The following is a 23,385-nucleotide window of genomic DNA, read 5'->3' as shown; positions in this document are numbered from 1 at the left end:
TCTTTATCTTATTCATCCTTCATAGCCACATAGACTACTTCATCATCATTTTTATCAGAATCTTCTTCAACAATGTAACATCTTTTGCCTTTCTCCTTGTAGTCTTTGCTATCGTCTTCTCTTTTGTTTCTATACTTGTTTCCTTCTTTGTAGTTCTTCTGTGTACATCTTGTAGCAATATGAACAACTTCATTGCAATTGAAACATATGATAGGGAGTTTACCTTTGAATTTACCTTTACCTCTATGGAATCTCCTAGCTAGTAGTGCTTCTAACTGTTCCACATCTTCCTCATTTGCGTTGCTATCACTAGATGCATGTTTTCCTTTTCTTCTCTTTTTGCTTGATGTCTCCTCTTTAGTGTCTTTCATTGTCATCTTGGCTTTGAAAGTAGACTCAAGTTTCTCAGGTCTGTAGTTTTCAAAATTGGACAATTCAAATGCAGTAAGTCTTCCTACTATTCCTTCAAAGGTCAGTGTGTTTCCTTGTACACACCTTAGCTCTTGGATGGCTGAAACTCTAATAGCATAGATAGGGAGCAAAGTTCTTAAGTATTTGTTGATGATAGTTTCTTCTTCCAATTGACCACCTAGACTTCTTATTGCACTTACCACTTCTTTCATTCTTGCAGCATATTGAGCAGCATTTTCACCTTCCTCCATTTTCATGTCATCAAACTTTCCTCTTAGGCTTTCTCTTTTTGCTCTCTGGACATTCTGATCTCCTCCATAGATATCTGATAAGGCTTTCCACATCTTGAATGTAGTGTCACAATCTTTGATGTCATCATATTTTGCATAACTAAGTGCAGAGGCAATTTCCAGCATTGCTTGATTGTGCTCCTTCTTTTTATTCAAATCATCTACAATAAGAGGTCCTGCTAGATTTACATGTTCTATTCTAATTAAGCTTTTTTCATAGTCACCTATTAATCCTAGGTACAATTTCATCAAACTCTGCCATGCAGCAAAGTTGTCTTTGTTGAGCTCAAGAACTTCTCTTGGACGTCTTGATCTTCCTACTTCTACTACCTTGAAAATAAATCAGCAATTGGCTATGATACCAATTGTTAAAAATGCTTTAGAATAACTAAGGGGGGGGGTGCGAGGGCAGGGGGGGTGGGTGAATCAGTTATTCAAGGTCCAAATATCCTATTTAAACCTTCACTAAGAATAGTGAGCCCATTCAATCATTCATTCATCCAAGCTTTAACTTTTCTAACTAGTAAGTTACTGTAAATCAACATGCAAGTATAACACATAAAAAATCAACACATAACACAGTGATTTATGTGAAAATCCAATTTGGGAAAAATCACCACTAACATGCTACTCAATTCTCACTCTTTTGAAGTGATGCCCTATAAAAGGCTTGCCCTATTAAAGGCTTACAACACATTGTCAAATGTGACCTTGTTAGAGGATTTAATCACCCTATTAGAAGTGGGCATGGTTAAAGGACTTTAGAACATTCACTTGGAACACCACCTTGTTAAAGGATTTACAAATGGCTATTAAACCAACCTAAGTCTATAGGATTTTCCTTCTATCCTAACTGATACAATTGCTAGAGAGTAACAATTAGGGATTTTGACCTAATTGCATAATACAACTTAACTTGCAGATCTCATATCACTTCTCAGCTCATACCATTGCCTGGCCTTCAATCTCTACAACTCTGATAGCTTTCCCTCCTTTCAAGCTTAGTCTCCTTGAGTCTCCATGCTCAATGTACTAGTGCAATCATCTCTTCATGACCACTTATAGAAGTAGAGCCTCTGTGCTCTTCCTTCTTCTAGATGTCTTCTCATTGACACCCTTCTAACCACTTCACAGTTTTTGGCTCTTCAGTAGCAATAGTGTCAACAACTCTTTTCTTCTTGGTCTATGACTCCTTAAATAAAAGTCTTGGAGTTCTTTTCCTGCTTGATTCTTCCATTCTTTAATTTCAATTTGTATGGATTAGGTAGGATTCATTGCATCTAACCCATATCTTATTTCCACTAGAAACTTCTTGAATAATCCTCTGGAATTAGCCCAAAAATGGTTTACATGGAATTTTGTGCCACCAGCTCATCATCCTTATCTTCCAACTCATTCATGAAATTTAAGGTAACCACTTTGTCGGCTCAGATTTGGTGAATCTTCATCATTTGAAATAATGCAGCAACTCGGCACTGTTGAAATATTGGTGCTCAGTACATACTGTGTTACTCGGCATCAATTGTGTTTTTCTTGATGCTCGGCACCTGAAGATCACTCAGCACCAACTAATATTTTCTGATGCTCGGCACTTGAACTTCACTTGGCACCTAAAGATCACTCGACACACACTAGAATTTTCTATTACTTAGCTTTAACTAACTTGCTCAGCATCCACTAATGATCTTAGTTTAAGCTTTGCTTTTAACTTTGTTCCTTTAATGTTTCTAAGTGTGGCCAACCTCTCTATCTTTGAGTATGTTATCAATACATCATTTAGCCATTGTCTTAACTAATCCTTGCACTTCATTACATCATCATAACTCAACCTTTCTCTTAGGTGCTCTTGTTATATCTTATTGATCAAATCCTCTTCATCAATCAACTAAGTGATAATACTTGGATCTTATAAGCAAATGCCATTCCTACAAATAGCAGGTTTGACATTAATGATAAAACAATGATTGGAAATAACAATCTTCCTTCTTTGCAATAATCTCCCTCTTTGATCTTCAATAATGACCTTTTCAATTAGATTTCCAACAATGACAATGTTACAAGAGCTAAAGCCAAAAGTCTCAGAGGATAGTTTGATTAGATTAAGATAAGAGAAGATGAAAACATTGTAAAATATGTTGAGAGAATTAAAGCAAATGTGAGTGCAATCAAAGCATATGGAGGAGACATTGATGAAAAAATAGTTGAAAGCAAGGTACTCATAACCCTTATTCCTATCTGTGCAATTAGCGTGTCTATTATCCAAGAAATGAGATGTGATCCAAATAGCAATATAACCTTGGATGCTTTAGTTGGAAGATTGATAGCTTTTGAGTTGGATAACTGTGATAACTATGTCCCTAGTTCCAAACGTATTAAGTCTGCATTTGAAGCCAAGCTTTCACTCAAGAAAAAGAGCACGAAATAAAAAGCTACTCAATCAGAAAGTGAAGAAGAAGAAAAAATTTTAGACAGTGATCTTGAAGTTGTTGAAGCCCTACTTGCAAGGAAATATTCCAAAGGTAGAGGAAAGTAAAAAGTTAAGATTTCTCTAATCTATTTTTCTTGTGAAGAAGTTGGTCACATTGTTGCAAGGTGCCCAAATAAAGAAAACAAGGATGAAAAGAAAAGCAATCAGTTCAAAGGCAAGAAGGAATTCAAAAACTACAAGGACTACAAGGACAAAGGTAAGAAATCTTGTTTTATGGTTAAAGACTCTAATAGCAGTGAAGACGAAATGGTATATATTGCTATAAAAGATGAATATGATGATGAAGGAGATAAAATGGCACTTATCTCTCATGTTAGAAAAAATGATACATGGATTATTGATAGTGGTTGCTCTCATCATATAACTGGAGACAAAACAAAGTTTGAGCACATGGAACATTATGATTCTGGTAGTGTGAGATTTGGAAATAATGAACCTTGTTGCATAAAGGGAAAATGGTGTATCTCATTAACCAATGAACTTAGATGTGACAATTCTTATTGGGTTGAAGGACAAAAGCATAATCTACTGAGTGCGGCACAGTTGAATAACATTGGATTCAAGGTAGAATTCATGAATGGAAAGGCCATACTTCTGGATGGAAAGGAAATTTGGTTAGATCTAAGAAACAAACAAAAGGTAATCTATTCTATCTAGATCTTAGTAAAAGTTCATGTTTTATTGCTCAAGTAGAAGAAAGTTGGCTATGGCACAAAAAGATTATGTCATGTAAACTTTGATAACCTAGTCAAGATAAGAAAAAATAAAAGAGTAAGAGGTATTCCTAGCTTGAGGAAATCTAATATGGGCCTATGTGAAAATTGTCAAATTGGTAAGATGGGAAAAACTAGTTTCAAAAGCAAAAACTATCATTCTGAAGAAGTCTCAAAGCTTGTACATACAGACTTATGTGGACCTATTGGAATAAAGAGTTATAGTGGAGATAATTCTTTCATTCTTTTTGTTGATGATTATTCTAGAATGATGAGTGTAATGTATCTAAAAGAAAAATGTGAAGCTTTTCAAAAATTTAAGTGGTATTTGGCAAGAGTAGAAAAAGAAACCGAAAAGAAGTTGAAATGTTTGAGATCAAATAGAGGTGGTGAATTCATTTTATTTCCAATGAGTTCAATGTATTATGCATTGAAAAATGAATAAAGAGACAGGTATCAGCCCTTGGTACACCTCAGCAAAATGGTATAGTTGAAAGAAGAAACAAATCCATCATGGATTATGTAAGAACATTGATGAGAGAAAAGAATGTTGCAATCAAATATTGGAAAGAAGCAATCAGTACTACAATGCATACCTTAAATAGAGTATATTTGAAGAAAGACTCAAATCAAACTCCTTACGAACTATGGTATGGCTACAAACCTAATGTAAATTTTTGAAAGTATTTGGTAACAAATGTTATATCTTGAAAGAATCTAGGAAAGGTAAATTTGATGTCAAAGGTGATGAAGGCATATTCCTATAGAATTAAATCATACAAATGTTTGAATCTATCTAATTATATAATCATAGAAAGTGCACATGTGAGAATTGATGAGTTTGCATAAAATAGTGAAGAAGAAAGCAACAAAGAACCTGAGGATTATAGAAGATTTGTTTACTATGAATCTGATACTTTTTCAAATCTATCAAGAAGTCTGGAGGCCTCACTTCCTCAGTCCCAAAAATCTATCGAGTTGCAATCAATGCTACCCAAGTCACAATCCGAAAGACCTGAGTCACAATCAAAAGCTACCGAGTTGTTGCTAGAGAACCAAATCTGATGGACTCGAGTCACAAACAATGGGACCCAAGCTTAATATAGAAGATCATGAAGAAATTAGTGAAACAAAATTCAAATCCAAAGTACTTGTGTTAGCAAGATATGTCAGAAGGCATCATGCACCTAATCAGATCATTGAAGACAAGTCAGATGGAACAATGGCAAGAATCAAATTGAAAGGTGCATGTTTGCTTGCTAAATTTAAACCCATAAATGTTAAAGATGCTTTGGATAATGAAAATTGGATTGAAGCAATGAATGAGGAAATAGAATAGATTGAGAAAAACAAAACTTGGACTCTTGTTCCAAGACCCAAGGTTAAAAATGTAATTGGCACAAAGTGGGTACTCATAAATAAGCTAAATGAACATGGAGAAGTTTCTAGAAACAAAGCAAGGTTAGTATGTAAAAGTTATTCTCAAGAATAAGGTATTGATTATGGTAAAACTTTTGATTTTGTTGCAATATTAAAAGGTGTTAGAACTTTACTAGCATACACAACTCATAGAGGATTTAAATTTTATCAAATGGATGTAAAATCTACATACTTGAATGGAATTCTTGATGAGGAAGTCTACATAGAATAACCTGAAGGTTTTGTAGATCCCAATAAAAGAGATATGGTCTAAAAATTACAGAAAGCATTATATGGTCTCAATAAAGATCCTAGAGCTTGGTATAAAAGACTTCATAACTACTTGATAAAGATCAGTTTTCAAAGAACAAATGATAACAGCAGTTTGTATATCAAAGAATGGCAAGACAAGAAGATTGTGTTGGCAAAAATATTCATGGATGACACTTTCTTTATAGGAAATGATGATTTGTGCAAGACATTTTTGAAAGAAATGAGTAAAGAATTTGAGATGTCTATGCTTGTAGAGATAAAATTATTTGTTGGATTGCAGATCCAGTAGAAGAAAGATGGTATCTACATTACTCAATCTAAATATATCAAGGAGATACTAAAGAAATTTAGAATGGAAGACTCAAGACTAGTTGGAACTCCCATGTCTATTGGGCATAAGCTTTCCAAAAATGATGATTCCAAGGAAGTAGATCAGACCACATGCAGATCAATGATTGGAAAATTGTAGTATGTAGTGCATACAAGGCCTGATATTGCACTAGCAGTTGGTATGGTGGCAAGATTCTAAGTAAATCCCAAAGAAAATCACATGATGGCAATCAAAAGAATCATGAGATATCTAAGAGGTACTAAAGATTATGTTTTATGGTACAAAAAAGGAGGCAATTTGGATTTAAAAGTATTCACAGATGTTGATTGGGTAGGAAGTATTGATGACAGAAAGAACACCAGTGGTGGAGCATTCTTTCTTGATAAAAGACTAGTGTCTTGGACAAGCAAGAAATAGAATTCTATTTCTCAGTTCGCAGTAGAGGCAGAATATGTGGTAGCAACACTTAATTGTTCTAATATTGTTTGGTTCAAACAACTGTTGGTAGGTATTAAGATAGAGATGAAGGATCAAGTGGTTATATACTATGATAACACCAGTGCAATTAATATATCAAAGAATCCAATGACGCATACCCAAACAAAACAAATTGCTATAAAATATCAATTTTGAGAGAATTGGTAGAAGATAAAGAGGTAAGATTAGAATATGTAAATACAAAAGAACAAATTGTAGACATATTCACTAAGTCATTACCTAAGGATGCATTTCTATATCTAAGAGGTAAGCTAGGGGTCATTCCCCCATTTGAAACTCACTAAATAAAGTTTAGTGATACATCAACAAAGCATGTTAAAGATCAATCAGTTGATGCAGTATTGACAAAGGCACATTGCAAATAAATCAATACATGAGGTACATTGATATTTACTGAACATTATTTTTGGCAAGAGATGTCAAAGAGGGAGAAATTTGATGTCATATCTCACAGAAATTTAATCACTTCAACTGATGACAAAGAGAGAGAGATATCAAAGATAGAAATTTGCTGACAGAGGGAGAAACTAAAGCTAGAGGGAGCTCATATTAATAGAGGGAGTTCTCATGGATGAGAATCAGAAAAAAATTAAGGATATGTTCCTTACTTTATTCTTGCTCTAGAATTTCATTACATTATGACATGTTGTCATCAATGCCAAAGAGGGAGATTGTTGGAAATAATTGATTAATTGTGTATTGTCTTTGATGTTAGACAAAATTTCATATCATTGCCAGTCAGTGTATGTCAAGCTCACTCAAGCATTGAAGATAGTTTCTTGTGTCTGTCGAGCATTCCAAAGTTTTCCTTGCAGAAGTTGAGTGTTAACCAAGCTCACTTAGTTAATGAAGGAATCATTATATGGAACCAATGTTAATCAAGCTCATTTAGTTACCAAAGGAACTTTGTGAATATGTAGTGTTAACCGAGTTCACTTGGTCAACATAGAAAAATCACTTTGAGTTAGTATCTACTAAGTAGGGTTGTCTAACAAAGGATTTTCTTATTTTGGCATATTAAATTCAATTGAATTGTTTGTTGGTTCTAGCTAACTTAGAAGATGGATATTAATTATTCTAAGTTATATTCAAGCTAACTTGACAATGTGTAAAATGTAAATATAAGGTCAAGTTGAGGATTGAATGTGTGGAACATAATTGAAGATTTAATGATGCTTAGAGGAATTGAATTAGAAGAATAAGAAGAATATCCTTATTGAGATGCAAAGATATGTTCAATCAAGAAGGATCAAGTATACAAGCCAGAATTGAGACCTGTAATCAACAATTTAGTTGCATCGGGAATAAGATCCTCTCATTGTTACTCTTTAACCATTGTAGCAATGATCTAAATCTCTTAACAGAGTTGGCTTGATAACTATTTGTAAATCCTCTAACAAGGTGGCATTTCTATTGAATTGTCTAAAGACCTCTAAAAAGGCCACTCTTAACAAGGTGATTAAATCCTCTAATAGGGTCACATCTAATAACGTGTTTTATAACCTTTAATAGAGTTGGCTCCTAATAGGGATCTAGGATTTATTTTTGTGATAACTAATTCATCCCTCCCCTCTTAGTTACTCCTCTTATATTTCCAGCACAAAGGACATATTATATGTAAATTATATTTTTAATTCTAAATTAAATCAAATTATTTTAATAAGTATAAGATCAAAACTAAAATCATTTTATTTTAAATACATTAAAGGAAATAAAAAATACAAACAAGTCAAGATCACAAATATGATATTTAAATGATCTTTCAACATAGTTTTAATTACAAGACTAAACACAAGATTTATTTGTAAAGATAATTTTATGAAATAAAAGATATCAAATCTGATATTAGTCTTTTTTATCATTGGAAAAAAAATGCATATTAAACTTTAAATAATTTTGACCTAGTTTATATCTTATGATGAATGGAGAAAATAGTTAAAAGATGCATTCGAGTGGCAAAATGCAATCGAATGACAAAGCCATGGACCCAATAACCCATCAAATTGGGTTTATTAAAAATAGGAATAAGAATAAGCTATTCTTATTTAACCTTTTTTAAGGAATTCCACTATGCTAATTTTAGGGTCAAACTAGGATAGGTGAATTCTAATTCTAATTTCATATTTTGCAAACAAACTTTAGATTAGTGAATGTGGGTATTTAGATTTTCCTATTCCCGCACAATTCCTGCAACCAAAAAAGGCTTAAAAGAAAATAAGGAATTTCAACTTTCATTAGACATCATAGAGGTGAAGTATGCACAAATATGCATGTAAAATATGTTAGAGTAAAATGTTAATTTAATTTAATTTATTCAATTACCTATACTCCCTTCTTAAGATTTCCCTTTATGCACTTACATTTTCATTTAATAATTAATTAGTAATTATTAAATGTCATTTACCTCTTAGGGTTTCCCTTTTAGGTTTTTTGGTCTTCTTCTATAAGGATTGATCTTTTGTAATTATATCTCAATATCTCAATTTAATAACATAATTTGCATATTCTCAGAGCAAAACTCTTGCCTCTTCTTTGTCTTTTCTTGTCTGTAACAGGGTCTTGCATGCATTTGTTCTTCAATTTTATATGGATTTTTATTGCTCAAATCCTTCATGGTATTAGAGTCTGACTATTGTAGCTTGTTCTTATTTGGAGAAAAAGAGGAAGGAGGGTTTGACAAAATAGATCTGGCATTTTTCAGGTATTTTTTTGTGAAAATAGGGATCTCTAATATTTGGAGCACTTTGAGACAAATGAGACCTCACAATTGGATTTTGAAGATGTCAAAACCCTCATTTTCATATAAAATTTATCAATTTTGGACAACATTGACAAGGGAGATGAAAAAAATTTACATACCAGGGTCATACGACCTCTGGCATGCACTCTAAGGTAAAGACTTTTTTTTTTAAATTAACGATTTTAAAAGAACCACCATGGTTTACAAACTACTAGACATTTGTTGCTAACCACAAGCAGTCACTACTTAAACCACCAATGGCCAATAGTGTCAGTCGCCCCTGCACCACCATCACTAGCCTTTTCCACCAATGCACCATCACGGTGCCTGTAAACCACCCAACATTTTGTTTTTCTTTTAAATATAAATAAAAAATGTATCCTTCTAGAGGCCTTGGTAGTTCTTTCACTCTAACTTGAGAATATAGAGGTATTTTTTGGATTCTAAAGAAGCACCAAAAAGAAGATTCAGAGATAGAGATGACGGTAAAGGTATTTTTTACATTTTTCCCATTTTAATACCTATTTTTTCACTTGAATTTAGATGATGCCTTCTATCATCTGGGAGGCGTAACTTACTCATTATAGCTCCATTTTTTTATTCAAAAGGAGTGTCAGAAAACTCTTCTTGAGAACTTTCTAGATTATTTTTTGTTTCACCAGTTTTTATTACTAGGTATTTGTGATACTCAACTGAAGTTGTTTTTCTCTAGTCGTGTACATGCATTCCTTCTACAAGCCAGGGTTCAATTTTTTGCATTGTGGGGGGGTGTTTTTTATTATTTTCTATTACAATATTAGTATATTAGAAAACTTCAAAACACTTTCTTAAAACAATGGTTGAGATATCTTCTTGTCTTGTACTTCTAAATGCACATAACTATCACATGTGGAAATCTCATATGCAAGGTCTTCTCTATTCAAAGGGCTTGTGGTCTTTTAGATAAAGTGCAACCAATATTTTAGAGTCAATATTAGACTTTGTAGCACAGGAATAAGATGGATGAAGCCATGGGTCTGATTTCTTTGAGTGTTTCAGATAACTATAGTTTCATCTTGATGATTTTTCCACTACTCAATAAATGTGGGACAAGTTCAAGGACTTGATTGGTACCATCAACAAGTTTAGAGCTCTTTAGATTGGGGAAAAGCTTACTTTCTTGTACCAAATGCATTCCCCCCTATTGAGGACTTTCTCATGAAGTTCAAATAGCAAAGAACTTTGCTACAGGAATGTGATAAAGAGAAGACAAATAAGCGGTGCATCTATCTGATTCTATCAAAGATTTGAGGAAACTTTCAAATTTCCTCTTCTACCTTCCATTCCACTATAGATGCTTTGGGTCCCAAAATTTCCATGTCCACTTTTGATGTATTTTGTGATCAATTAACTAGAGAGCTGTCTAATCTTACATAGTTGCATACTATCACAAGTTCAAAGACAAGCATTGGTTGCTCAAACATCTATAGGTAATTTGAAGCACAAACTAAAGCCCAAGATAGATTCAATATGCAATGAGAGTTCCTCCAAGCCTACTCCTAAATCAAATGCTTGGAAACCCACTTCGAAGGGTAAATATTCTAATTCTAGTGAGTCTTCCTCGAAGACTAAGAAGAACACGAGTGATCCTTATAGTTTTTGTGGCAAGGAAGGACATCTAGTTTCCAAGTGTTGGAAATTTCTTGAGGCTTTAGAGGAGGCCATGCAATAGCACAATATTGCCTCTTTGAAGCCACCACCTCCTCCTTCAGAGAAAGGCCATGCTCTTTCTTCATGAGCATTATCTTCTACAACTACTTGGATTCTTGATCTCAGTGCTTCTCACCATATGACACACTCGCCTGATTTGGTAACCTCACTTGTTCAAAGTGTTACTACATAGATTGGAGTTGGTGAGTATACACAACTTTTAGTTAAATGTTCAAAAACTATCTCTTTAGAGGGTAGTTCACTACAAAATGTTCTCTTAGTTATGGCCATTTCTATGAACCTCATGTCTGTCTCTTAGATTTTTCATTCTGGCTCTAGAAATACAATTGAGTTATCACCATATGATGCGGTCATTCAAGACCTCCATGATCCTAACTTGGTTTTTGCTACTAGGATTTTTGATCTTTAGTCTCACTTATATCAATTTAATGACTTTGAGAGCTTTGATTCTATATGTGTTTCTCTTATTACTCATGCAGACACAGTGAGAAAGCTTTGGCATGAGTGTTTTGGCCATGTCAACTATATATATCTACAGTAGATGAGTGCATAGGAGCTAGTGATTGGGCTACCTCATATCTATTTTATTGATAGTTTTGTCAAGGTTTGCACTTGGCAAACATCATAGAGATACATTTTGATAGGTAGATCTACACATGGTAAAACACCATTGGAGTTGATACACAGTGATCTTATGTCATTCCCCACTCCATCTTTTGTAGGTGCTCGATATGTGCTTACCTTCATAGATAACTTCTCTAGATGCACTTTGTGTACTTTTTGAAGTACAATTCTAATATCTTTGATTCATTTTGAATCTGTAAGACATTTGTGGAGAAGTAGTCTGGTCTTTATGTTAGGCGTATATGCACTGACAATGGGGGGAATATGTGAATCAGTCTTTCATATATTTTTGTATTAAGCATGGTTTACAGCATTAGTTCATAGTTCCCCATACCCCTTAGTAGAATGGAGTTGCATAGCACAAAAATAGGACATTACAGGAGATGACCAATTATATGATACAATCTCAAGTTATGAGTTATTTGTTTTGGTTTGAGGCTATCAATTGTGCCAACTATATTCAGAATCAAATGCCTCACAAGGCATTGTGGCACTTGACTCCTAAGGAGGCTTGGACTCATGTCAAGCCTGATGTTTCTACATTCTACATTTTTGGTAGTGGGGCTTGGGCATTTATTCCAGATGCTCAGTGGAAAGCCATGTAGAGAAAGAGTAGACCACTCATCTTTGTTAACAACTATGAGGATGTAAAGGTGTATAAGTTGTTTGATCTTGATTCTAGAGATGTCTTGTTTCGGTGAGATGTTCAATTTGATGAGCATTATCCTCAAATGGAGCCTCCATCACCAACTTCTCCCTCACTACCTAGTACTTCCTCTACCCCTCCATAGGATTATGCATCCTCAAAGGAAGATCTTGATATTGATGCCCCTTTACCACCTACACCATTTGTTTAGTGAGTGCCCAAGTGGGCTCATGCTATTATGATGCAATAGGACCTATGGAAAGTGATCCTTCAAATCTTCATTCAACTTGTGCTCAGACTTCTAGTACTAGACTCTTGAGTCATACCATTTCAAATGATCCAATGAGTATTTCACAGGTGCCAAGACACTTAGAGTGGATTAGGGATATGGATGAGGAGTACTCTTCTTTGATGAAGAACCACACATGGGATCTGCATCCTCTTCCAAAAGGAAGAAAGTCGGTTCGGTGTCAGTGGGTGTACTATACCAAGTATGTTGTAGATGGTTCTATTGATAGGTACAAGGCATGTCTTGTTGCAAAGGGTTTTTCACAAGTTGAGGGTATTGATCACTCTAAGACATTTGTTCCTATTACCTTGATGAATTCTATTCACCTTGTACTCTCTCTTGCAACTTCATAGGGATGGATAATTTTTTAGATGGATGTGAATAGTGCTTATTTGCATGGAGTCCTTTATGAGGAGATCTATATGGAGTAGACTTGTGGTTTTGTGCAAGACTCTTCACTGGTCTACAGGCTTTGGAGGTCTTTATATAGTTTCAAATAGGCCCCTTTGGCTTGGTATGAGAAGATGGATTCCTTCTTGCTTGCTTCACAATTCACTCTGTATCATTCTAATCTCATAGTTTACATTTAGCATCATGGGGCTAACTTATTGATACTTGTGCTTATGTATATTATTTCATCATACATGTAGCTCATTTCCATGATATTTATTGTTAAATGAGCTTTGAGAGTGTAGTTTTAAATGAAAGACCTTGGACTTCTACACTATTATTTGGGCCTACAGGTTTTTCAGTCTTCAGATGGGATATCCATACTCTAGCAAAAGTATGCTCTTAATATTCAAAGATTTAGCATACTTGATTGTAAGCCTACTCCCACACCTTTTTAGTTGGGTGTAGTTTTATCTACCACTTGCACTACTCATACAATGGAGTCCACTTTATACAATTAGCTTGTGGGTAGTTTGTTGTACCTGACACACATACGTCCTGATATTTCCTTTGTGGTTGGACTTGTGTCTCAATTATCACATGATCCACATGAGAGTCAATGGCAAGCTTCCAAACATATTTTAAGGTACATTCAGGGTACTACATGTTATGGAATTCACTATACATCAGGGGATCCTCACATTGTTGGTTACACAAACTCAAATTAGGCTGGTGATATTGATGATTGCAAGTCTACTTCTAGATGTTTTTTCTGTCTTGGTTCTGGTCATATCACATGGTCTTGCAAGAAGAAGCATGCTCACGCATTATCATCTACAAAGGCAGAGTACAGGGTAGTTGTGCTAGCTAGTTAGGAGGTTTTGTGGCTTTGATAGTTGATGATAAAGTTTGGATTTCCTCTAGATAGTCCCACCTTTCTATGGTGTGACAATCAGAGTGTTACACACATTTCTCACAACCTGGTTGAGCATTAATAGACCAAGAACATTGAGCTTCACTTGTACTTCAGTGGGCATCTCATTCAGGATGACTCTCCAAACTTGGAGTACATTCCCATTACTAAGCAAGTTTTAGATATCTTCACTTAACCTTTTGCATCCTTGTGGTATCTTCAGTTGTATTCTATGCTTGGGCTGAAGGAAGTTGTCCTTGGGGGGTCTTAGTGATGAGTCATTCTTTCCTTCTTTTTAAAAGTACAAACCTATGTCACCCTTTTGTAAAGGAAATGGCTAAAAAAAGTATAACTATTCACCTTCAATGACATAAAATTGGTATTATTATTTTGAATTTGAAAATGAATGAAACTAATGAAATGTGTAGAAATGGATGAATTTTAGGATTATAATTTGTAATAATAATTTGGAATGAGAATTGTTAAATTTTCCTAATTTTTATAGATAATTTTTTAGCTACTGAAAAATGCTAAAAATTAGGGTCTAGTTCCCACCACAAAACTAGATGGAAATAAAGTTATTTCCCTTTGATCTTATACTATGTTATAGATAACATATATAGCTAGAACAATTAAAAATAAAAATCAGCTTTAGACCTATATTTTCTCTTTTATAATGATTCAAATTTCAACTCACTTGAAATCGATAGCTTTCATCTCCCACCACACTTTTCAAAACAACTCTATTCTTACTAGGAGAAAAATTATATATTCTAAAAGAGGACTCTCTCCTCTAGAACCCCATATAATTTTAAATTTTTTTTTATATGATTTAATATTTTTTCTTTCTCAAAATTGACATATTTTCATGTGTTAAAATACGTACTTCTAGAATTTTTTAATTGCAATATACTATATCTAATTAAAACACTATGAACCTACATGAGAATATTATTGACTCCGAGCTCTATAAAATGGTGTTTATATGTTATTAAAAAAATGTCATAAAAAATAGTAAGAGTTATTGAAACACTGCTTTTCTAAAATAATTGTATTTATTTAATAATTGGATACAAACTAGTACAAAGCATGCATTTAATAGACATTTTCAACTAGAAAAGTGTGAGACCATATATAACTTAGATAGAATGAATTTATCTAGATCATATGTTTGATCAAAATTGATTTTTAGATAGAAATAGTCAAATTCAGTCGTTCTAATAAGTTAGCATGAAAGGTGACACAACTTTGTACTTTTTCTCATGATTTTTCCCATTTAGTTTTCCTTGTTTCTCCATTTCATAGAGATTTGGTTGTGATTGGGTACCTCATCAAGCCTTGTTGCTAGAACCCAAGTTTTCTTTCAGCATTGTAGTTTCCTTTCTTTGTCCTACATTGTTTGTGACTGCATTGTTGCTCATCTTAAGGGGGGGTATTAGAGTAAAGAATTAATTTAATTTAATTTATTAAATTACCTTTACTCCCTTCTTAAAATTTCCCTTTATGCACTTGCATTTACATTTAATAATTAATTAGTAATTATTAAATGTCATTTACCTCTTAAGGTTTCCCTTTTAGGTTTTTTGATCTCCTTCTATAAGGATTGATCTTTTGTAATTATCTCTCATTTTTTCAGTTTGATAATATAATTTGCATATTCTCATAGCAAAAGTCTTGCTTCTTCTTTTTCTTTTCTTCTCTGTAACATGTTCTTGCATGCAGGTGTTCTTCAAGTTTTGTGGATTTGTATTGCTCAAATTCTTCAATATTGAGCATGGAAAATGCATTTCATCTATTCTCACATCGTGTTAAAAGAAATTATAGACTTTTGGTATGACATGATTGCATGATATATTAAAATGGATATGTTCAAAATTCTTAAAGAGATTATATCTTTGTGAAATATAAAGATTGAACAATTGTGCACAAAAAGGCTCTACTCTACATACATCAAAGTATGGAGGAAATGTTAATAGTCTAGAAAAATGCAACAAATATTTGTTATCTTGTAAAAAACAAAGCATGCAAAATGTAAAATATAAACAAAGGATATGTACTATTTGATGGAATATCACTAAAGAGGTGTCATTTGAGGAAGGTGTATGTACTTACACATATGGATAAATTTAGTCAGGTATTTTGGTAGAGAAAATTAAAGAAATTGGGATAAAAATAGAATTATTGCATGATATGATTAAAATTATGGAATTGAAAGGTTCAACAAACTTCATTAAACCAAATGTAATTAGCGATAAGGTACAAAGAAATACCCCACTACTCTTACCAATTTCACCCATGTTTATGCCAAATATGAAATATGGAGAATAGATGTATAAACTGTTTGAAAGAATTCCTTATGTAGATGTTGGAAGTGACAATATAAAATTGAATACTGAGAAGGAGGGGGGTAAATCAACACTTCAAAATTCTAACTATAAAACATTCACCACACATCCATTTCATCATATAACATGTAAAATGAAGTAGCTAACTATATCATACCATCCATAACATAAAGTAAATATAACACATAACATAAGATATTTTCTTACTCAAAAACCCTCCAATGAGAAGGTAAAACTGGGGTGGGGATGACACTAACAAATCTTCACTACTGCAATTGTAAAGTGCACCCAATTAAGGTTACAATTATTTGATCATAAACTATGATCTACCCTATGAAAGGTATACCTTGTTAAAGGCTTACAAAGACTGTTAGGTCTTACCTTGTTAAAGGCTTACAAAGACTGTTAGGTCTTACCTTGTTAAAGGATTTTAATACCCTACTAAAAGTGTGCCTTGTTAGAGCACTTAAACTCACAATAAAGTAAGCACTCGGTTAAGAGATTTAACAAAAGTCTATCAGAACTTGAAACCTATTAAGGCTACTCTGTTAAGAGATTTCTACTAATTCACCTATTAGAATGTTTTAGCATTGATCCTTTGGTTAGCACCTCTCTATTAGATGTCAAATATTCTCTTTCCTGATGTGTACTTGATCCTCCTAGGTAGATATATCTCCTCTTTCCTCTCTGTGCTCTATTTTGTTCTCCTTTAACTGATTATGCAATTCATTCCTCTCTCACAACCTCCTTAGTCACCATGAATGCTCTCTTTATTCTTAGAATTTGTCCTTCTCCTCACATACACACACTACAAACTCTTTAGGGTTAGCCCTCCTTAGAAGACTTAGGTGAACTAGGGTTAGGTAGGAATCAACAATTGTGATTCATCCATTTTTCCACTTAATACATCCCTTTTCTAATTGGTTGCATGTACTGCATAGGGATTTTCAATATTCCTTTGTATATATCTTCTAGAATCATAAAATAATCCTTAAGTTGACTCAAAAATGGTTTACATAGGAGTTTGTGTCATTACAAACAACTATGCCAAAAACTATTTACTTAGCACTTGATAGCTCTGATGCTCAGCATCCTCTATATCTTTAATGTTGTAACTCAACACCTAAATGACTCACCATCGTCTATTTTACTCAGCACCTAAATTACTTGGCATGTATCAAATTTCTAAGCACATATTGGTGTTCAACACTAACTAAGTATATTGCTCGGCATGTATTGCCTAAAAACTTATGCTCAGCTTGCTTTATACACTCGACTTGCACTATCATTTTCCTTAAGTATGATTTAAGTGTGTTGTCACTCATATGTCAAAATCAAAATGAGCTCAACAATCTCCCCCTTTGACATGAGTAGAAAAAATACTTGATCATGCATATATCTTCAATATGACCATAACTTAGACAATCTATATACATTACTTGGTTCCCATACAAATTTTCAAAGTTTCAAAATTTTGCACAACTGATGACTTAACATTCATACCTTATATCTTCATTATTGCATTACTCCCCCTGAGTTAATAGTTCCTTATTGTATTTGAATATGATACTTCTTTTCAGTAAATGTGTACTTTTGTTGATATGTTGTTGTCTTCCCCTCTTTCTACATTTACTCCCCCTTACTCATAAAAAACTTTTATTATTACTTTACTATCCTCATTCTTATTCTTTCTCCCACTTTTTATTTTCTCTCCCCCTTTTTGACACTCATGTCATGAGTGGTACACTAATAGTGTGTTTATTCAAAAAAAAGTTATGGACCTCCATGATGATCTTCAGTGTTGCATCCCAATTTTTGCATGCCACCTCTAGAGATTGGTATTGAACATCTAGTAGGGCGGCAAGGTCTACTAAGCCATCATGAGTAGAAAAATGAGAACCTTTCTTCATAAAAGTTTTAGCATAGGCTAGTTCCTTATGCAACACCTCCATGTGTGGGGTCAACATGGATTGAATACTAATCAAGGTAGCCCTTATGTTTGCATCTTGTGTTTGTAACATGGCTAACTGACCTTGAGTAGATAACAATCTTTGAAAATGAGATTGACTTTGACCAAGAGACAATTTAAGAGTATTACCTATGGTTTGTACGTCTCCTTGCAGTAGGTCAATAGCCCTCTAAACTTCTTGTGTGAATAAATTTACATCACAAAGTTTAGTATAAAGAGAGGGTATGTTCTCAAACACCTTCTTTACACTCTCTATCTTGGTTGCTAGATCAACCTATCATAGTGTAATGGCACTAGATATATTCTTAAGTATTTTTGTGTGAAATTTTCTTTTAGACCATTCTAATAGTTTGTTGTATGAGTCCAGGTCTTCATCACTTATCTTATCAATAATATTTACTAGTTGCTCAATAATAGATTTATCTTTATTAGGGGTTGGGAAACTAAAAGCATCAAGAAATTATGTCTTTTATATCATGAAGAATTTGCTTTTTCTTATGCTCCCTTCTAAGAAACTCTTGGTGTTTATTCCTCATTAGAGCTTCCTATAGAATGCTCATTTTCTCAATGGTGATTGTGTTAAGATCAAACTTGGGTAGTTTAATCACCTCATCAAGACTTACATCTCCATATGATATATCATTTTTCCTTCTAGATGTTTCTATACTTGGCCTTGATATTTGCAATGGTGTGGGATGAGTGCTCCACCTCTAAAGAACTTGACTACTAGTAGGAGTACATAAATTGGTAGAGTAACCAAAGTTTGTATGGCTACTTGTTCCTCAGTAGTAGTAGTCACCTTCAACTCTTTAGGCTTGTCAACTTGACTGTCCTCTTTTTGTTCTTCACCTTGTGTTTGTGATGTAGGTGTAGGACTTGCTTCCTTACCTAGTTTGACTTTAGTTCCATCCTTCTCAACTGCAAGTAAGGCTTGATTATGTGAAATGAATGGTAGTAGAGGTAATGCAACTAGTGTTGTAATAACACCTTGTTGTTTAGTGCTTGCACTTTGTTCTTCTATAACTTTTACCTCTGGGAGCACACTAGATCTGTCAATTTGCTTCTCCCTTGCTGATGCCACTTCTACCTTTTCAATTTCTTTTGTTCTCACCAACATTGGATTTGTGCACAATTGAGCTGCCATGGCGAAATCCTCCAAAAATTTCTTTAAGTCATCATCAGTCAAAGGATTGATGTTCTAAGTAGAATTGTTAGAAATATCCTTGATTTTTATTGAGTCCTACTGACACATTTGGTCTATGTGTGGGGGACTGATACTCAGCACGTGTACATCTTGTACATTTTTCTCATCATGATGCTCTTCCTCAACTGTGGCCTCTTCTATTCTTTCTTCAATGCCTTCCACACTACCATATTTGATTATCTCATCTTTTGCATCTCTACTACCTTTTGTTCATCTTTCTTAGGATTTTGCATGTCTTGCTCACCTTTTTTTGTTATAGTAGGAGCGGGTAACTTGTAAATAGATCTCCACATAGATTTTCTCTTAGTTACCACATCCTCTATATTCTTCTTCAAGATATGAAATGCTTTGTATTTGGGAGTAAACTTACCTTTGTGCAATTCCATAGCCTCATCTATCATTTGCTTGGGAAATTCAAGCATGATTTGGGCTAAAGTGGTTTCCCTAATTTTTCTTTTAGTTTGCAAACTGAATTGCCATTTTTTCTTAGCTCTATCATATAAACTTTTGGGTAGTGAGTTGGAAATCTCAATAGGCGTGGTCTTGAATGTAGCTATCATTTCATATATTGTTTCCTCCACCTTATTCATATCTAACTTTCCTAACTTATCAAATTTAAAATGTGTTGAATCCAGATAAATTTGCATTAAGCTTAATATTATCATAGAATTTGTCTAAGTTAGAGGAGGGATTGTGGCTTACCACCTTAAATTGACCCATGTCATCTGATTTTGTCTTTGCCTCATCTGACTCAGTAGGAACAACATACTATCTTCTTGACTTCTTCTTCATAGGTTCATTCTCCTCTATAGTAGTAATAGTCCTTTTACTCTTAGGTTTTTCAGCTTCCTTTAATTATTTTGTAGCTACCCTTGTGCTAGCCCTGGTAATAGGTATTGTTGGCTTCTATTATGTAAGCTTCACAAATTTCTTTGGCTTTTCTACTACAAGCTCCTTCACCTTTCTTTTCTTCTTCTCAAGTTTGGGTGCTTCCCCGGCTTCTTCTTTCTCGACACCTTCTACTTTTTCTTCTTGATCTTCTCCTTGACCTTGTGTGAGCACCAATGGGGCTTGGCCTTGTTCTTCCTCATCTTCATCTTCTTCTCCTTCTCCTTCTCCCCCTTCACCAAATCTCTCTTTCATCTTCTTGAAAAGCTTGTTTTTCTTTCTCATTACAGTAGTTGTCTTTAAATCAATTGTGATCCTTGATTTGGATTCCTCATAATTACCAAATGAGGTGGAACTCTTATCAATATCCTCTGCCAGTAGTGTTGTACTAGCTATAGATGCCTCATCCACATTAATTTCATAAGACAAGGGCTTGAGCCATCTGACCCTAGAAATATTTGCTTGCAAATATGCATAATCAACATCAACTAGAAAGAAAACATCATTGTAGTATTGTTCTACTAGTGACACTAGAATCCTTAGTCTTTGCTTCATAGATTTCTTGAAATCTTCAAAGTAACTAGTCATAACTGACTCAAAATTTTCTCCAAGTTGCTTTATCAATTCTAATGAAGGGTGCCCCCTTAATACCATAAACACATAACAAAAACCAAGAAACAATAGCAAATGCAAGAACAAAATATGGACTTCTTATTTGCACCACAAATGTAGAATTACAGAATTCACTTCTTATTTGCACCGCAAATGTAGAATTACAGAATTCACAAGTACAATATGCTAACTCACGTGTGTGCCTTCATTACAATAATCTACAAGACTATGTTGTGAATTGCCACCTAAAGCTATCCTAAACAATATTTGGATCTTTCTTAAATAGGAAATTTTATGCCAACCAGGAAGATTCTAGATGCTCAAACATAATACCTAGGGCCAACAAACCCTAACAATACATATAGAGTTGGCTAAATACATATTTGACAAATTATTTTAGAAATTTTGGTAGCCCAACTTTCAAAGGCCATAACTCTCAAACCATTGCTCCAATTGGCTATTATAACCACTTTTCGAAAACACTAGCTACTGATCTACAGGCTCGAAATGGTGCAAGAACCCTTCCATCAAGCTTTCAAACCTTATCTAGGAACTCTAAGGCCTCCAACAATGAACCTGAAGATTTTTCTACAAATTTTTCCACAAAAAATCCTCAATAACTTCTCTAATACTTAAGCTAGAGCAATGAGATTTTTATGGTAGGCTTGTAACTCTAAAATGAACCTTTATGTAGAAAAGGAGAACATTCCTAACTCGTATGAGAAACTTATTAAAAATAGCAAGTTCTCATAAATATTAACCACCCTATCTACTAGTCCCTATTAAAATAGAAAAGACTAAAAAGAAATTATTTTTGGGTGATGCATGATTGCTCTTACACCTAGGATGCTCCTGCATCAAACACTTGAGGTAATTTGAGAAGTGACCACATCATGTCTCAGGTGTTCAGAGGAAAACCAAGATGGTTAACCTCCTCCCTGGCTAGTCATGATGAATCCTCTACTAGCCTCCCTTTCCATTTGACTAGGTATTCCTCATAAGTTATGTTCCTTGTACTTTTGCCAACACAATTGTCCAGTATCTCCTCAATCTCCTTTGTAGTTGAACTAGCTACTAGAATACTCTAATGCACTTCTACAACTTCATCTCCATCACCTCCTTCACAATACTCTGTCAAATCTAAAATGTTAAATACTGGTGGAATATTCAATTCAGTAGGCAACTCCACTTCATAAGCATTTCCAGAATCATGCCTTTTCACTATCTTGCACGGTCCAAACTTCTTTATCTTCAACTTATTATATGTACCCACTAAAAAATGCTCCTTTCTCAAATGAACCATGACTTCATCTCTAATCTAAAATTCTTTATACCTCATTTTCACATCTATCTTAGCCTTATATTGTGTATTCATGTTTATGATGTGTTTCCTCAACTCCTCATGGATGTTCTTCAAAAGTTCAGCAAATTCTTCTACTTCAGCACTACTTATCTCTGGGAATACTCCCATATACAATTTGGAATGGTGATTTAATTGTACTCCTATTGATAGAATTATTATAGGAAAATTCTACCTATGGTAAAATCATATCCCATCCTTTTGGCTTATCTCCAACCAAACATCTCAAGAAGTTTTCCAAACTACAATTCACAACTTATGTCTGTCCATCAATCTATGGATGATGTGATGAACTCAACTTCAAATATGCCTTCAACTTCTTCCACAATGTATGTCAAAAATACCCAACAAATTTGGTATCTCGATCTAAAACCATACTCTTTGGAAGACCATGTAGTCTCACTACTTCTCTGAAAAATAATTTTGCTACATGAACAACATCACTAGTTAAAGAGAACAAATTTTCACAATCCATTATATTGTACTAGTATGTTTCTGGATTCGATTGTGTTAAGATTTTTCTTACCTAATTTATTTAGTTTATTCTTTTACTTTCGTAGATACCATATATATATATATATATATATCCACTCCCGCACATATTTATTCCTCATTTATATTTTTTAGTTGGTTTATTTATATTTTTTGCTTTATATTGATTCTCGTGTATGTATATATATTCACATACTCTTTCGCACACACTCATAGTTATATAATAATGCATTGTTTATATATATATATAGTCGACCCTTTCAATATTCAAACACACACATTGGCACAATAAATCTTACACACTCCTATTGGTTTGGCCTCTCTTCTATACATTTTGTCGCATAGTTATCAGCTAGAGCGTATTTCTTCCTCGACCATTGCTTGTCTCTTGCTTATGTTATTCTGATTGTTCTCTTCTTTTTATTCCCGTCATATTGAGTCCTAATTTTGAGGCACGCTCTTAGTCATTTCATATTTGGGGGTTCCCTCTATATTCTTATTTCTTCCCGTGTCTTTTCTCACCATTCTTCCCTTTATTCTTTTGTCGCCTTTATTTATCTTCTAATCTGTCCTCGGGAGTCTTCCCTTATCGACCCCCTTGTCCTTTGGTCCTTTCCCCCCCCCCCCCCCCCCCCTTTTTAATGTTTCTTTTATTTTATTTATATTTATATTTTATTTATTTTCTTTCTTCAACCTCGGAGTGTGTGCTATCTTTCTTGGCCTATTCCCTTTATATCTTTCTTGAGTCATCCATTATCTGCAATATACTTTTGTGCTTCT

This window comes from Cupressus sempervirens, chromosome 2 (assembly GCF_028749045.1).
Source record: "Cupressus sempervirens isolate cs-2001-9-10 chromosome 2, ASM2874904v1, whole genome shotgun sequence".
NCBI lineage: Eukaryota > Viridiplantae > Streptophyta > Pinopsida > Cupressales > Cupressaceae > Cupressus > Cupressus sempervirens.
This window is presented reverse-complemented; position numbering follows the sequence as displayed.